The following is a 16,267-nucleotide window of genomic DNA, read 5'->3' as shown; positions in this document are numbered from 1 at the left end:
CGAGATATTTACTTTTCAGAGTAAAATGAATAAAACATATCCTAAATACTGCATTTAACATTGGGTTCTGTGTAAATACAGTTCAGGTTTTCATTATTTTCAACATCACATTTTAGTGCTTATTTACATACCGGGTGGTACTGAATAGAATCATGTATAGCAAAGAGCCTCACAAAAAATTGAATTCAGACGGAATTTTATGTTGAAATTAAGAACTTGCTGAACAAAAACCTTGAATAGGTTTATTTTGTACAGGGATTATAAGTTCCATTGGAAGTCAGTGATAGAATAGGGAAGATTTAATGGGTACCGGGCTCACTTAAAATATTTCTATCTTAACAGCTAGACCACATTTATAAGACATTATCCCAAAACTAGGAGAATGGGTAGTTATGGAGACCATTTAACCTAAATTTGTAAAAATGGAGAATGCGTGGACAATTTGATGTCAATTTGACAGAGGTAAATTTGGTAAAGATTCAATTTTATGTATGAAAGGAAATGGTTTAAATTTCAAACAGTAGTCATGGAAACAGTCTAAATGTCAAATATGTAAACGTTTGAATGACAATTTAAAAGATTTAATTAATACAACAGAAACTATAACTTTAACAGTTATAAATTTTTTAAAGAGTAAAGTTTTCTATTTAATGTAAAAATTTAGAAAATGCATATGGCTAGACTGGGAATCGTACTCGATTTAGACCCCAGCATTAATAGTCAGGTACATCAATGCTCTACCAACTGAGCTACCCATAACCAATAACCAGAGCTCAAACCGTTACACATGTAATAATTTGGTCAACAGATGTGCTGCAAAGTGCAAAGTGAACAGCAAAATGTTGTAACACTTGTGAAAAGCAGTTATGGTAAACTTAACAGAAGTCGGTCTGATTGGACGATTTGTCGGCCCTCAAGATGAGGTTTCTGCCAGACACGACACTTCATTGCGTTGTCTGTAATCCTATGTCGAATTTAATTATCCCCATTGATTAGGCACATTGTGACGGGTAAAACAGGACGTCTTGTGTTTGAAGAAAAGAAGAAGATGTTTGTTTTGGGGTTGGTCTATGTCAATAGCTTTAGCGGATCATGTGACATTGTCGTGGAGAAGGGAAAGATGTCGGAGAATTCTGTTTGCCGAGATTTGGCCATCGAACAATATCACCCCGAGAACTGTTACAGCTCTTTGTTCAGGTTCCTCTCTGCGTTTGCCCCTAACACGGAACATTTTTTAGTTTTCTTTACTCTCTTGTCAACAGATATTTAATTTAAAAAAAAAATGAATTTCTGAATTTATTACAGATAAAAGACAAGGAACAACTAATGTCAGCTGTTTTTACCCCAAAGGCCAGGAAATATTTCTTGTCATAATTTTTAAGTTCCAAGACATTGGTGCATGTTCTTATTTCAACAGTCAAAGGAAATACAATTCTTTCAATTTACAGACATTTTCTTCCTAATCTTGATTTTGTCTGGAACCCGATTTTTTAAAAAATTCTGGACAGCCAAGACCATAATTTCAGCGAACAAGGAAGAAAATGTTAAGATTGTCAGTTTTGGAGGAGTGGCAGTTTGGAAGATAAACCATGCTTTAGAATTATAGAGTCTTTTGATATAATATAAATTAAGATGTGAGGATTTGGTTCATTTTTGGAAGTCATTTTTCCTTGACGTACATATACAAAAAAAAAACCAAAAGAAAAAAAATCTTGTCTTTCTTTTAGTGCCCACAATCTACGGCCTTTCAGAGAGATGGTCCTGTCACGCCGATATCCTGTTACGCAATCTTATTCATTAGTGGGCGCTCCAAAGTAATTTCAAACTGTAACCAATTTAGAATGTTTGGGCAAATTTCCTTTCTGCAGTTGAGGCATTTTATTAGAAGCTGTCATAAAGGGGGAATTCTATCTTCTCATTAAGGCAAAAATAAAAGTTTTCTTTTTGAAAAAAGGTTCACTAAAAGGCTTCAAAGGCAGAATGGGTGCCCATTAATTTATTTCCTTTCCACTCATTTTAAAAGACAGAGAGAAAAGTACTTGAACTTTCTTTTGTGTTTTGTAACATGACCAGTTAAGATTTATGAAAATCATAAATAAATGCTACCATTTTAAACCCTGACATCATTAATCAATTTCAAGTCATTAATCAGTCCTATATATAACAGACTTAGGCTTTTCTGTAAATGGTTACATAATGCCGCTGTCTAGAAACTCTAAAGACTAGATTTGGGGCTTTTTGCAAATTGCATAAAATTTCTCAGTTGTCTGGCAAATGAAAATTATGCTGTGATTGGTTGCTAGGCAAATAAGGAAAAAAACAGAGACGAGACCGGAAGAGGTTTGTCAGGATTCGTGTGCAGACCTTTTTCCGAAGACATTTATCACTCACTGTCTGCATTTACGTCAAATTGTTCGGTTTGATAACGGATACATCTTTTCCTTCATTAATTGTTTGTTTGGATTTTTCTGTCTAGGCTGCACAAAAGAGTTTGCACCTTTTCTCTCCCTTCTCTCCTTCCCTTTTATATGACTGTTTGTATGTTTAACATGTACACAAAGATTTAAAATTTATACTGCACCGAACTGCATTGGGATTGCCTCGTAAATTATGTAAAGGTGGTAGACATGAAGAAGAGCACCTGCAGAATATTTGCATGAGGTCTCTGGGTGTATATTGTATCGGTGATGAAGTCAGGTTTTTTTTTTCTTTTTTTCGTATTATGGGGACCACAAACGTTGGACAGCAGATGTAGCATTTTTCGTCGTAGCTGTTTTTTATGCAGAAGGCTTGTTTTGGGGCAACAGATGCAGGTTGACCAGAATTTGATCTTTGAACTTTTATCATAACAATTAATGGGTCTGTTGCAACCATGGACTTAGAGGGTCAATGGCAGTTTGAAAAAAAAAAGGACCATGTATTTCGATTTGGTAAAGCAACAAAGTATCTCTTTAGAATGAATATTCCCTTCTCTCTTTTTCTAATTTCACAGAAAATTTGATTACTTTGACAGCTAGACGAACTGGACATTTTTTTGACATTATCATCCAAATCGGAAACCAATGCAGTGCATAACGTCTACATTGTGTGTTTATTCAGGGGGGAGAAAAAATATAATATTGTTTGCAAAACACAATTAAGATTTATTGCCATGATAAAGGGGTCTATTTTGTGTCTGGATAGGGTTGATGAAAGTCTAGACACGCTCATATAGCTATAATTGTATGGAGTCAATGAGCCCAGCTCTAGTGAATTTATATGTATTAATCAAATGCTAATTTGCTGCATGTTAAAGCTTTATATTCATCAATCAAGCGTGTTGACACATATCAATTCTCATTATGTTGTTGTTCAACATAAGACTTGGTCGCATAAACAACCGCTAGACAATAAACCGGTAGAAAATTCACCCTCCTAGTCCTTATAGGTGCCATACCCCCAGAAACAATGAGGACATTATAGGCAGATGTGAGGATCATTAATTTGGAGGATTATTGATTTTTTTTTGGGGGGAGAGATTTTCATTAACTTGGTGATCAACTCACCTGTGTTTATAGAAAATGCAGGTAAATTAATGCGTGCAGGTTTCATTATATCCTAGATTAAAAATCAAGGGATGGGTGCAGATTTCACTTTTATCTGAAGTGTTTTGCATTAATCACTCCATGGAAAAACAAAAATATTTTTTTTTTGGAAAGATATTTATGTCTTCCATAATGATTATACATAATGATCTGTCATATTCAGCCATCATTCAACAATTAACTAAATTGTAAAAGTTGTAGAACTTGGAAAGTTGATTTAAGCTTTCATATTCTCTTTATACAAGCAACTAGCTACAACCTCCATCAAATCCAGAATGTTCTAATGCAGGATATAAAAAATGTACTTTTTTGTTTGACAATCCTCTGACTATTTCATAATATAATCAGGCTTGAGAGAATTTTTTTCATTTAATTTGCATTTTGCAAATTGCCACAAGGAAAGGAGATGAAATGACTCAATGTGCTTGGTCAAAGGTCATATGACATAATCAACTTACATTGTCTGGGAGCCATATTTGATAACCTTTGAACTTTGACCCTAGGATCACCTCAGAGAAGATAAGATTGATTTTATTCCATGTTACTGTAATTTTTCAGTTCTCTCTGACTTGTACTAAAAGTCCCGTTTTTGTATGTAACTCTTGTTAACACATGTTTAAAGCAAATCACATTTCCTTTTCTAGAGAATTACTTTTATAAGTGCATGCTATCAGCCTTCTGCAAGAGTGAAGTGACATATTCTCCCTCTATATAAGATTAATTCTAAGATTGCCATTAACGGAAAGAAGTCTGCTATTTATATTTGTCCAGTGGATGTAAGTGGTTTAAAAAAAAAAAAAAAAATCTCGCCCGTTCAGAGTTGACTGTGTGGTTGTTTATTCACAAGACCAAAGTCTGGAGTGCTTTAAATGTTCAATAAGTCATATCCGTCTGTCGCAAAAATTCAATAGGGTCTAATCCTGATAAGGGTTCATGGCCGCAATTTTTTTGTGTGTGTTGGAAGAAGGTTAGTGCAGCATGGCCCCTGTGTATATAACCGACAAGCACGTGGAATAGAGTGTCGATCTTTTTTAATTTGGCAATGCTTAAATATATAGTCATCCTATGGAACTTTAAGCATATGTTTATCTTTTGAAGTCAATTAATTCTTAAAATCAATTTAACAATCTGATTTGTAAATAATTTAAAGTGCCAATTCTTTAATGTTTCTTGATGATTTTTTTCTAAAGAACGATTTGGTGTAGTCAACATATATTTAAAATTTTAAAATGTTTCCATCAGAGTTTTTTATTTATGATCCCGTTGTTTTTTTTTTTGTTTTGCTTTGTTTTTTTTTTACCAAAAAAGATTATCAAAGTAATTTAATGTTTTACTTGTAAATATCAACAAATGTTGTAATAAATATGCTTTTAATGGACATTGCATGAGCACATGTATTATTTATTATAAAGGATTATTTTGAAGAATATGATTTTATTTTAGAATTCATGGAATTCAAAAGCCTTAATACATAGCAATGAGCATCTTAGTCTGAGGTTTGCAGAATCTAATTAATTTTATAATGATCTTTAAATGGAATCCAAATTAATGTATTAATTAAATTTTATCAGACTCATTTTGCATCTGAAAGAAGAAATGGGTTACCTGATTTTTATTGGCAGCACAAACCATTTAAAAAATTTAATTTTCCTGTCAACTAGCTGAGATAAAATTGTGCTAGCAATTTTAGGCCCAAATTAATTCCAAGGTCATAAAATTTACAAAGTTTTTTTTCCTGCAAAATGCCATCTATTTTATCGTACTTTTTGTATGAACACACTTTAATGGGCAGTGTCAAATTTTACCCTAAAAATATTTGTTTACCTTGAATAGCTAATGTGCAGTCTGCGTAGGGTATTTTAAATAAAAGTTGTAAACAGTATTAACTTCTTTTTCATGGTATGCACCCATACAGAATGACTTCTTTATAACAGCTTTTTGTCTGGTACATGAGTTGGACTTTTAGAAAGTATTATATGTGTTTTTAAAACGGGTTCTTGACACTACCTTGCTATGCATGTATTAACCAAGAACGTGCAAAACCTGTCCTCGTAGTTGCATAAAAAAGCAAAGAAATATCACCCTATATATCATCTAACCCTGTTTTAGCAGATAATATTGGCTGTTTTTCAAAAAACAAAAATTGACACAACATATTTGCAGAAAGAAACCTTTGTTTTTTTCTATGATAAATAATTTACCCCTTTCATGTCGTTATCAAAAAAAAAAATGTTATGCATCAAGAAATTTTGCACACCATCATAACTGTTGTCACCATGTTAATAGATTCTGGAGACAAATCTTTGTTCGTTAGGTGCCGTATTGACGTTTACCAATACATTTTTGTCTTTGATTTTCAATGTCTCACTGATCTACATTATGTTTAGTATACTCTGGAGGAATCGTAAAACTAAGAACCAAAGACGTCATATATTATTTCCCAATGTCGTCACTTCTCCTTAAAGATCAAATGCACTCTTCTAATTTTTATTTGCCATAATTCAAAATTTTTGAAAAATGATTTGGATTTCTTTTCTGCTTTGGGTTTCAGAGTAATAGACAGAGTATATTTATAAATTCACTGGAGCTTTGAAATTCTTTGAATAGAAGATGAGTTGGTACATGCATTAATCTATCCAATGGCACCATGCAGTTTCATAACTTTATATACATAATAATGTTTCAAAATATGCCATATATAAACCAATTGCTATTTGAATATATTTTGTCTGCATGAAGAATTGCATAAGTTTTAAAAACACTCTTTCTGCATATTCTTTGCCTTTTATAGATGAAAACATTAGCGATGTGCAATTATGGGCCACCCTGGCCTAGAAACTATTTAATTCAAAGAATTGATTTTTTTTTTTTTTATCTAATAAATGTTCTTTGTTTATCTTTAAAATCAAGTATCAAGGCTTCATATCATGAGCTCATCCTACGTCTTATCAAGAATATTTCTTGGAACAAAAAGCATATTGTTTAGTTCTTCCTAACAAAGAAAAGAAAACAGATGTGTCACTAAGTCCACCATGATGTTGCGCCATTTCTTGGATCAAGCAGCAATTTTTCTCCATGTTACGCCTCGTTTCTAGTTATGTATCATTGTCTTCTTGTAATTGTCTGGGAATGCCAAGTTGCAGTGACAGAAGCTTCAACACTGAAGATATTTTAGGAATGTGGTTAGACTTCTTACAAGTTGATGTGCCACTTTCTATAGGAAAAAAATTGCAACATCAGATTTATTAGCTTCTAGTTGTGTTTTGCCATTTGTTGCTTCCAGCCAATTTAGTCTGGATGGAAGTACTGTAGTGGACATTAGGAAAGGCAAAAAATAAAGTTTTATATCTAATCTGTAGATAATTAACAATTTTCAGGTCCATTTGAAAGAGAGAGCAGCAGCCATTAACATGGAATTTAATTTTTCCCCTCCCCGTGTCTGCTGTTTGTCAAATTTAGGTCACTCTGACATTTTCATAAATCAGTGCTGCAGAGCATGATGTAAGGAGACCAGCGAAAGCAGGTATAGAGGATGTAAAAAACACAGGAGTTGCGCGTACTTGTGTAAAAGTTTTTATTTTATGACCGCTAGGTTAATAGCCTTTTTTTCTAATGCGAAACACATTGTCTGTTTCCGTAGAAAGGCACTTTTGGAAGGGCTCGATCTTGGGATTTTTTGGGGGTGAGAAAAATGGTTATGATTTATTTTGGTCATATGTTTTTGAATTTTTTATAAGAAATTAAAGGGGTGCTGACTATTTATTATTTTTTATGGTTCTTTCTAGAAGAGGAGGGGTCGGTTTGTTACCATGCAGTAATGTTTTGATGCAGGGGTTGTGCTCATGTGTTGGTTAATCTGAGTATGTAAAATATTTCAGAAGCACATGAATGTTAAGTGTTTTAAGAGTCTTTATGGAGAAGGAAAAGAGCTTTTAACATCTCACTGCTATGAATATTGAAAAGTCCATCGTAAATACGGGCCAGCTAGTATATATTTTGTTATACAGTTTTAGACTATTCTTATCCAGGCATATTGATCTTTGAAAAAAAAAAATATCTTTATTGCCCCAAAATTTTAAATATTTCACATAAACTGATAATAGTTTTTTCCCTTTTTTTTCTAAAGAAAAGTGCAAAAAAAAGTGAAACTATTTTGATAATTTCCTCTCTTTTCACTTTCTTTTTTTTACCCTGCTTCAGAGAGATAAGATATATACACGTATAAATGCAAACAATAACTTTCCCCGAGTGAAATTGATGATGGCAGTGAGGGTAACGCTGTCAGATATCCCCGACGATAAATCGGAGCTGTTTTCATTTCTACGTCTTCTTCCTACTTGCATTGCCAAAATGTTTAGCGAGTGAGTACTGTTAAGCATTCCTTACAGTAAAACGCTGGAATGACTGGCATCTCTCTCTCCCTGGCCCCTCCATTTTCCTTGATATCTTCGGCTTGTTTTGCGTGTTCTTGTATGTTTTGGCGTAAAGATGAAGAATCATGATAAAATGTATAAATAAAGTGAAAGGCAGTTTTATTTTTAGGGTTTAAAAAAAATTTTTGGAAGGGGCATGCCTTGTGAGACTATTTCAGGGGATATTTGTTCAGCATTTAGATATCAGCAAAAACATGGTGTTCAGAACATATTTTGGGGAGAGAAAAAAACTTTTTATGTCTGAATCATTGTGTAAGCTAAGAACACATATACTGAAAAGCTGCAGTTGTAAGACTTGAGATGCACCGTTGTATGAAATTTGTTCATATGCACATGTAAACTGTCCAGTTAATAAGCCATACTATCAAGAGGGTATATATAAACACAACACACAAATCCTTAGGAAATATTGATCTTATTGTCTGATATGTTTTCTTAATAAACATTTTTCCAGCCAGTGCTGGCTTTGTGTTGTCTTGATAGCCCTCTAACAAGTGTTTTCTTAGCCAAGTATATTATATTAATCCATTATTAGGGACGCACCTCCATATACTACAGGGTCCTTCATTCTGGGCCTTGCTCCGATCTTATTTAATTATTTATATGTTTCGGCGATAAGATATCATATTAATGGAAGTCTCCTTAAATTACTGTTAGGATTTTTCATTGTATTTCTTAGGACTTCCTTAGACGCGGTTCAATAAAATTTTTCTAATCTGATAAAATATTCATAAAAGTACAACAGAGATGGCAACAGTCCTGTAGGATTATAAAAATCATTAAGAAAATCGTACTCCGACTAGAGCGTTATCTATTTGCCCAATGGCCTGTCAAAAGATATCGAGGTGTTTTATATATTTTACTTCAGATCAATATGTATTTTTAAAAACACACAAGGACAAATTTAAAAAGACACTAAATATTTTGACTGTTTAAAAATTTATTTGAGTTGTTTTTTTTTTTTTTTTTAAATATTTCACTTGAACCAAAAACTTATTTATTATTTATTACACATATGTATTTATATATCAATTCTAATGTATGCATTTATACAAAATTTACCACTTCAAAATTATAAAGATTTGTTAAGATGTACAGTCTCATTTCAATTAATGTACCGTGGTATTCAGAATTTGAATTCTCTTTTATCTTATTAGCAGCTGGTATTTAAGATTTTAATAAACAACAAAAAAAAAAGAATGTTGGAAAACAAGAAAAAAAAAAGTACGACAATAGAATATTGGAAAACAAGAAAAAAAGTACTCCGTACCTTAATAGTATATTACAGTGCACAAAGCAAGCATCTGTATCATGTTTATTACATGAAATATACTTGCTTTACACTTTGTATTATTCATAAGATAATGAGTGTTTTGTTGCCACACGTTTGGTTATAAACGAAATGAAGTAAGACTGGGTTGGTTTCTCTCTGTGATTAAATATTAAACTTTATCATTTATGATGATCAAAACGCCACATTTCTTTCATCTTCTGAATGAGATCTATTGGTCAGTTTATAGGTACCAACAACATTGTATGTTTAAAAAGATGAATAACAAAAACTATGGATGTTTTTCTTTTCAAAAATGATTGCAAAGGATTGAATTGTTTTTTATTTTGTTTTGGATGAGAGAAACTAATGGCATTAGAAAACATATGTAAACATGACTATAAAATCTCTTTTGCAGCGCCATGATGATTTTCAAAATTCGTTTGGTGCACGTGTTTCATTGTATGCTCATTTTTCTGATGATTCGTGACATTGAGTACGTATACTGTCACAATATGACTGAAAAACAAAAAGTTAATACATGTATTCACATTCTGAATACTGTAGATCACTTAATTTTGGCGACACCTTATTTTCGCGAGATATACATTGCATTGACTCTTTATTAGCGAGACAAAATTTTCATGAATTGTGGTCATTGCTCTATAATTATAATCTTAAGGAATTTTATTATACGTGAGAATGAAATTTTCGCGAGTATACAGTCTCGCGTAATTACACTAAAATAAAGTTCTCACGAATAAAAAGTGATTTACAGTACATACATGTATTATTATTTTAACTATATTTGAAATTTTAATTTTTATTCGATCTTTTTGATTTGTCAGTGTACATGTACAATGAACCAAATATGCTGTATCTGATTTTGACATATATGTCATAGTTTCTTCAGAAGTTTTTCTTTTCTCTTTGGAAAGTCGATCATGCAGTTGCTGAATGTTTTATACACTCACCAACCTGATTAGCTTTCTTACATCTTACATGCCCCTGGTCCAACAAAATTAATAAGAAAAAAAATGATTTTAGCTTAATTACATCTTTCCCAAACAGCGAAGTCAACACCAGTGATTACAATGTTAAAGTGATTAACTCTATTGTTACTCAACAGTCGGTGAATCAGCTGATCCCCCCCAGATCTACTGAATCTTTGATGAGGGACGCAATACAAGTGTCTGACCAGAGAACTCTGATAAGTACCCTGTCTGACTTTAATCTTCCTAAAGGAGTTATGTCAAACAGAAATATTTACAGGCTTCTGGGCCTGATTTCTTCCTGATTTCTTAATTAATTGAAAGAAACCCTGTCCGTGTGTCTGCTGGTTTAAAGTTCAGTTGAGTGTATAAAGGGAGGTAATTAATGTTTACTTAGCTTTCCACTCCTTGAATATAAGAGATTGAATTTGAATTCAGTGTCAATAAGTGTCAATTAAATTTATGAGGTTATCTTGCATGTTTCTGATGTAGCACTTTCTCTTCAAATGTGCATTGTCCAAATGCGGAAGGTCTTAATCTTCTATGATGCACCACATCGGATTTTTTTTCTTTACCATCTTCATAGTTTTCCGTTAGGTTAACATAAATTCATGTCCCAGGCTTTCCTTATCAGATCTTGGTGCCAATGCTCTTAATCGAGGTTTGATGTCAATTAATTTGAAAGGATAATGGTATGTTATAGGGACATTTTTTTTGTTGTGTGCAAGCACAGTATCGATCAAAAATCAGGAACCGGGTTCTCTTGGGATGCCGGGAGAATCCCCCTGCATAGGTATGGTAATTAATTAGTCTTAGCACCTTAGTCTAATGGGCAGACGATATGGACGTGAATCACAAGGATTAGACCGGAGATTTAGGAGGCTGATTCATTTTTGGAAATTAAAGAATAAATCAGAGTATTATTCCGTTGTCTGGGGTGAATAGATTCATCAGTAATTTGTGATTTTGATCAGATATTGTCTGCCTCTGATGTTTTTTCTGGAGGTCATTGAATGGAAGATAGAGGCACGAAAAGCATTTGATCAACCTAGATCAACCCAGATCTGAAATAAAATTAAGCTTCTGATTGATCCTGATCAATTTTTCAATGTATCGGGAGAAGCTTTTTTATTACTTTGTTGCTATTCAATAAAATAGCATTACAAAGAATATTTGACATTTTCTTTTTCGCAAGGGGAGAATTATATGATGGGAAATCAATGCTGTAAAATGATTTCATCACTGGCAGAATAGAACATTATTGCGTCATGTTGAAGGTAGCTGCCATTATGTAACTCAATCATGTGTTTGATTGGTGGCAGTGCCAGTGCCTTTGATTTGTGACTTTAACGTTTCCTGAACTTTTATGGTCTGTTAAAAGCTCCTGATAATTTATCCTATTTCCAGATTTCCCAGTCCCTTTAAGCTGTTGGAAGCTGATATGTACACATTCATGCATACAAGATTTTGCCCAGCAAATTTTTTTCTGTTTTATTGTTTTGGAACAATGTAGCAGTCACCTGTTTTTTTTTTTTTTTTTTTTTTTTTTTCCATTTCTTTTTTTCAATTGTCCAAATGTTTCTTTTCTTACCTTTGAATCAAGTATGCTACAGTACTAGTAGAGCTACAGTTTTATCAGAGACTTCTGGTATTTTTTTCAATTAAATCAAAAATAAAGTGGAAAGGTTTCATTTCCTTGGGGCATCTTCAGTCAAATACTTTCATATTTAAATGTCTGTGATGAAATTTATTCTGAATTTTCTCTGCTCTCAGCTCTCTTGAGGTCAATCAATGCAAAAGAGAATGATTTTTTAGGGGTGAGCAGAGAAGAGCAGTTAAATTGTTTGAGAGAGATGAATCATTGTTCAAAGCAATATAAGAAAATGATGAAGCATTCCAATTCAGTTGATTGGACTGTGTCACATCTGTAGCACAAATCAGAAAACTGGCGACATATTGCAATCAATTTTAAACAGGTAGTCTCAGCCCACAGGCATTGAAATACATAAAAAAAAAAGAGAAAATAGAGACAGAGGGGAAAAAAGTATCCACTTTTTATTTGATATTCGCTTTCATTTCCAGCTTCAAAAAGATACATGTGAAAAGGTTTATACAACCACTAATATATTGATACCAAGGGAAAAGTTGCACTATTTTTCCGACAAGTCTTCCCTTAGCTTTTAAAAGGCGAGGTTATTGATCAATAGTACTGTCAAGGAAAATCGAGGGAGAAACAAATTTTTTGGATCATGAATGAGAAAGAAAGATGTCCATAAATGTGGACCAAATTGGTGATCAGGGGATCGATCCAACATAGAATTACACCAGGCATAGAAATCGCAAACCCGCAATGTAAATTGATGAAAATGCAAATTTAAGTCATGAAATCGAGATTATTAGGTGAATTAGAATTTTGATTTTTTCTAGAAATTAAATTTAGAAAGAATAACCCTTGCCCATCAACATTCAGTTTCTCCCTAAATTGCCTCTATTTACATAATCTGAAAAAGAAATTGATAATATTAGTATGAAATCAGAGCTCATATTTGTGATTTATAATTCATTGATTTACAGAATTTTGATGAATTGTTGAATCACAGGGTATTCAATATTTTCATTGAGCATCCATGAAACTTGCTGCCCCCTTTTGGACCTACGCATAATTTCACGATCAGTTCAGATTTCAGTGTGAAAATGCACATATTGTAAATTAGAATAGCCTTTATTGGGATCCCGGATTAGTGTCAATATGTGTCAATATATGTCTGAACAAGCCGTCATAAACAGATGCAATATCTATTACCTTCATAATAGCTGAAAATGAGTCAAAGGTCTTGAGTTATTTATGTAAAGCACTTTGAAGACTATTGTGTTTCATCAGCTGGACTTTTACAATAGAGCCGATATTGAATGGCGTAGTGTATTTCCGACGGGTTTCAATTTTTACAATTAATATGATGGATTATGAAGCTGATTATCCATAGGGACTTATGAGAAATGTACGCATTATTTATAGCTATCAATAATTAAAATATACAATGTGATTTTTGGGGGTTTTTTTTTCGCAATTTACGATAGTGTTGTAGTATGCATGCATTTATAAGGAGTCCCGGTGTGGCATTTTCTAAGAATATCATTAAAATAGAAGTCATTTGTATATTTAGCAGTGTACCAATTTATAATATTTCTCCCATATGAAACTGAAATTTTTTCTAGTGTCTTGAAGTTAATCAATCTTCTCTCTCTCTCTGGATCTTATTTGGAGGTTTCCATTTTTCCTTGCTCTCTTTTGCTCCCAGCTTCCTTGCTTTTCAATGTACTTTACTGAGTATTTATAAATAACATATTTCCAAAAGTTGTTATACCCGCACTTTCTAAAGAAAGTTTATATTGTTGTTATCCGTCCGTCCGTCCGTCCGTCCGTCCGTCTGTCACACTTTTCTTCCCTGAACTCCTCTTACATTTTACACAGTAGCTTAATCATCTTTTGGGAGATGGTTTGTGGGGTCATGTAGATGTGCAGTAAGGTTTTGGAATTTCGATTTTGCCCCGGGGGGTCAAATGGGGGTCGAAAAATGACGTTTTTTGTCCAAAAAGCCCCGTCTTCCCTGAACTCCTTCTACATTTTACTCAGTAGCCTAACCAGGTTTTGGGAGATGGTTGGTGGGGTCATGTAGATGTGCAGTAAGGTTTTGGAATTTTGATTTTGCCCCAGGGGGTCAAATGGGGGTCGAAAAATGACGTTTTTTAAGCAAAAAGCTCCGTCTTCCCTGAACTCCTCTTACATTTTACTCAGTAGCCTAACCAGCTTTTGGGAGATGGTTGGTGGGGTCATGTAGATGTGCAGTAAGGTTTTGGAATTTTGATTTTGCCCTGGGGGATCAAATGGGGGTCGAAAAATGACGTTTTTTATGCAAAAATCTCCATCTTCCCTGAACTCCTCTTACATTTTATTCAGCAGCCTAATCATATTTTAGGAGATGGTTGGTGGGGTCATGCAGATATGCAGGTAGGTTTAGTTTTGATTTTGCCCCGGGGAGTCAAATAAGGGTCGAAAAATGATGTTTTTTATGGAAAAAGCCCCATCTTCCCTGAACTCCTCTTACATTTTATTCAGCATCCTAATCATCTTTGGGAGATGGTTGGTTGGGTCATGTAGATGTGCAGTTAGGTTTCGGAATTTTGATTTTGCCCGGGGGGTCAAATGAGGGTTGAAAAATGACGTTTTTTATGGAAAAAGCCCAGTCTTCCCTAAACTCCTTTTTTGTTTTAAACAGTGGTCTTATCATCTTTTGGGAGAGTTCACTCTTTTGAAATTTTGTTAAAACATCAAGGTCAAGGGGTAAAAAATCATAGCATGTTGGGAGCCTCTTGTTATGGGTAATGTTCACTTGAAATGTGAAAGTCAAATCTCTTCTCAATGAAAAGGAAATACAACATTAATGAAAACTAAGTTAAACTTCAAGGTCAAGGTCACAGAGTCAAAAAGTCATGATACATTTTGGAAGGTCTTATCACAGGTAATATGAATGCCCTTTCATTTATCTTTCAAAATGATCAATTCAAAGCAATTAATTTTTTAAGGAAATTAGGTCAAACTTCAAGATCATGGGTAATGAAAATCATAGTGTATGTAGAATGGTAATACTAAATACACATGTTTAATATAAAAGTCCTATCTCTTCTCATTCAAAATATACGACCATGATGACCAAGGTTAAAATTGTGACAGATGGGCAGATTGACAAACAAATGAGATTTAATGTACCCTACCTTTAGCAAAAATGGGGACAATAAATGTCTTTGCTGTTCTTGAGAAGAAGATTTATGTTGGAACAAGATGTGTTTGTGAAACACTACACGCCCAGCGGCAACAAAGTTAAAAAAAATCTTCTTTTAGCATATTGATCACAGTCAAGGTCACAAGGTCATTGACCATGGTGTCATTCGAAAGAACTTAATCAGTGGAGTATGCGTACTACATATGAAGTCCCTATCTCCTATGGTTCAAAAGTTGTGGCAAAAAGTGTAAAGAGCTATTTTTAGCATATCCGTCACAGTCAAGGTCACAAGATCATTGAAGTTGCCGTCGTTTGAAAGGACTTTATCGGTGGAGTATGCATATCAAATATGAAGTCCCTATCTCCTATGGTTCAAAAGTTATGACAAACAGTGGAAAAAGCTATTTTTAGAATATAGGTCACAGTCAAGGTCACAAAGTCATTGACCATGGTGTCATTTGAAAGAACTTAATCGGTGGAGTATGCATACCAAATATGAAGTCCTTATCTCTGATGGTTCAAAAGTTATGGCAAAAAGTGTAAAAAGCTATTTTTAGCATATAGGTCACAGTCAAAGTCGCAAGATCATTGACCTTGATGTCATTTGAAAGGACTCTATTAGTGGAGTATGCATACCAAATATGAAGTCCCTATCTCCTATGGTTCAAAAGTTATGACAAACAGTGGAAAAAGCTATTTTTAGCATATAAGTCTTAGTCAAGGTCACAAGGTCATTGACCTTGAAGTCATTTGAAAGGACTTTATTAGTGGAGTATGCTTACCAAATATGAAGTCTCTATCCCTTATTGTTCAAAAGTTATGGCCAAGGTTAAAGTTGACAAACAGACAAACAGATAAACAGACAAACAGACAAACAGACAGGACAAAAACAATATACGCCCGGGATCTATCGATCCGGGCGCTTAAAAAGTACCCTGCATATTTAAATGTAAATTGGTTGAAATTAGCCCAGTGGTTCTTAAGAAGTTAATGTGAAAAGTTTGCAGATAAACAGATGGACAACAGAAATCAGTACATTTCAAAAAACAGTATGCTTATAAATAGTTAATCAAGGTGCTTTGTGTAGCAAAATAAAGCTAAACTTATATCTAATTCATCCGCAGAGCTTAGTATATTTCAATATGCACAACCTTTTCAACTCTTATAATTATTTTTTAAAATTTATATCACCATGTCTCATTCAAGG

At 33.6% G+C, this 16,267-nt stretch overlaps 1 protein-coding gene across 3 annotated transcripts in view; it reads left to right on the top strand.

Moving 5' to 3' along the window:
* LOC134238816 (muscleblind-like protein 1) overlaps positions 1-16,267 on the top strand; it is a 68,792-nt gene that overhangs the window by 3,314 nt on the left and 49,211 nt on the right. Inside the window, exon 1 of one of the 3 annotated variants that reach the window (XR_009986093.1) lies at positions 337-462. The exons of the other annotated variants lie outside the window; for them this stretch is intronic. The gene's annotated coding sequence lies outside the window, so the exon portion shown is untranslated. Of the gene's footprint in view, positions 1-336; positions 463-16,267 lie in introns of those variants that run through there. 3 annotated transcript variants of the gene reach the window in all.

This window comes from Saccostrea cucullata, unplaced genomic scaffold (genome assembly GCF_032062105.1).
Source record: "Saccostrea cucullata isolate Sc308-1 unplaced genomic scaffold, CSIRO_AGI_Scuc_v1 ctg2059, whole genome shotgun sequence".
NCBI lineage: Eukaryota > Metazoa > Mollusca > Bivalvia > Ostreida > Ostreidae > Saccostrea > Saccostrea cuccullata.
Note: the sequence above shows the minus strand (reverse complement) of the source record. Positions and strands in the feature narration are given on the sequence as shown.